The following is a 2,282-nucleotide window of genomic DNA, read 5'->3' as shown; positions in this document are numbered from 1 at the left end:
CACACCTTTCTCCATGGCTCCCAGAGTTCTGCTCCCTCCCTCCCTCCCACCCATCCAGTGCCACCGGAGAGGTGGTGTCCCCCCTCCCGGGGCGGGCAGGGGCTGTGCCACCCCATCTAACACCTCAACGCACCAAAGCACCTCACTGGGGGAGGGACTCTGCGCCTGGTAGCCCCGTGCTCCCCAGCACTGTAAGGATGGGGCTGAGCCCCCACCACGGCCACCCTGTGCAAACCAAAGACCCCCCCACCCCAATTCCCCGCAGCGCTGCGAGGATGCACAGCCGAGGGGTACGGGGACGGCTCTCTCCATCCCACAGCCTCCCCCTTCCTCCTCCCTCGCCTCCCGACGCTATCCCTTTAGTTGGACTAACACAGGCAGAGAGAGAGAGAAAGAGAGGTTTTGTTATTCTTTTTTTTTTTTAATTTTTTATTTTTTATTTCCTAAAAGCCACCGGTTTTTCATCCCAGGCATGGCCAGAGGAGCTCACCCAGCGCTGAGGGGGGGCGGTTGGGCTGCGGCACACAGCGCAGCAGCTCATCAGTTTTTAGAATTAATGTAACGATAACAAAACTAACGGCGATTTTTAAGTTTTGTAAGCATTTTATTTATTTATTTCATTTCAGAGGGGGTGGGGGCGGGAGGGGGATGTTTGTTTTTTAGCACAAGCCGGCTTTTCTAGAGGTTAAAGAAAGGCCGTGCTCGGCCGTAAACGCTTTGGGGAAAGATCCCGGTTGCAAGGAGAGAAGGTGGGAAAAGAGGGGCAGGGGGGGAAAACAGATTTCCAAGAGGTTGTCAGCCCAGGGCTGGGAAAAAAAAAAACCAAAACACTAGCAAAATTATTATTTTTTTTTTTATTTCAAAAATAAAACACACACAACCCCCAACCCCAAATGACACACACACATCCACACACAAAAACTACCTCAGGTTTTCATACCTCAGCACATTGCGCTTCTGTTTCCCTTTTAGAGATTTTCTATGCCTTGTAAAACTGATAGCTGGAGCATTATTTTTGTTTATTTTCTTAATAAAAAAAAAAATGAGTTGGAAAACACACTCTTACTGAGTGCGAGGCGGGAGAAGGAAAGCAATCCCACGGGTGCCAGAGCTCTTCCATAGTCTCCTTCTGCTGGCTGAGAGCCAGGGGCCGTTCCTTCGGAGAAAGCTTGAGAGATGTTTAAAGAGAGAAAAAGAAAAAAAAAAAAAAAACAAAAGAAAACAATGGGGGAAGAAAAAAAAAGAGGGGAAAGAAGAACAAACAGAAAAAGAGATAAAAGGGGGGGAAGAAAAAAAGGGGAAAAAGAAAAAAGGGAAGAGGAAAAAGGGGGGGGAAGAGAAAAAAAAGGAAAAGGAAACAAAACCCCCAAAAATAAAAAAAGAAAGGTACAAAGGAAAAAAAAAAACTAACCAAGCAAGGAAAGTGGTGAAAGCCATCGGGCAAGAGGGACGAGAGCCGGGGGTGAGGTGGCGGTGCCAGCGCCGGCCCTGGGGGCTGCGACACCACACTGCAAAGTGTTCTGTGAAAAAAACCAACCAAAACCCACCCAACGACAACAACATCAAAAAACAAAGAGAAATCTCTCCAGCTCACACGAGCCTGAGCTCCCTCTGCGTTGCTTTCGTTCCAGTGTCTCGGGGGGGTCACGGCCGAGCTGAGATTGGGGGGGGGGTGGTGGGAGTTTGCCCCATGGCTGTGATGGGGGGAGAAGGGGTGGGTGGGGAGTGGGGGATGTGGTGTGGGGTTTTTTTTGGGGGGGTGGTGGTGGTTTTTTTGCCAGGTGTCGCTTTACCCAGTGGCTCGGGGAGTGTGACGAAACGGGAAAAAGGGCTTCACTGAGAGGTTCAAATTAACAATTTCTTTGGACTTCGCTCACGGGTCCAATACGTCACTATTGCAAGTTCTGTGTGTGCGATGGCGATTACACTATTGCAATTTAAAAGAAATTAGCGGGATCCACTATTGCGAGCTACAAATGCCCCCGACAAGTAGCAACACAAACCACAAGGGCGCTAGATATTAATACCTTAGAAGAGTGCACCAGTCACAAACTCAATCGCATGCCCTATACCGTACGGATGTTTCTTAGTCACTTACCCTCTCTCTCTCAGGTGAGGTCGCTCCATCCCTGGGAAGTTACCCTGTAGAGCGTCCTGGATGGGGGGGGACGGATCTCCTAGGGGCCAGCTGTATCCTTGGAGGATTCCCCATTTGTCTCCCCAGACCCTGCGGTTTATATTTCCTGACTCGGTGAGGGTGCAGGATTATGCCCGAGTGGATT

This window comes from Vanellus vanellus (assembly GCF_965231255.1).
Source record: "Vanellus vanellus genome assembly, contig: HAP1_SCAFFOLD_36, whole genome shotgun sequence".
NCBI classification, from domain to species: domain Eukaryota; kingdom Metazoa; phylum Chordata; class Aves; order Charadriiformes; family Charadriidae; genus Vanellus; species Vanellus vanellus.
This window is presented reverse-complemented; position numbering follows the sequence as displayed.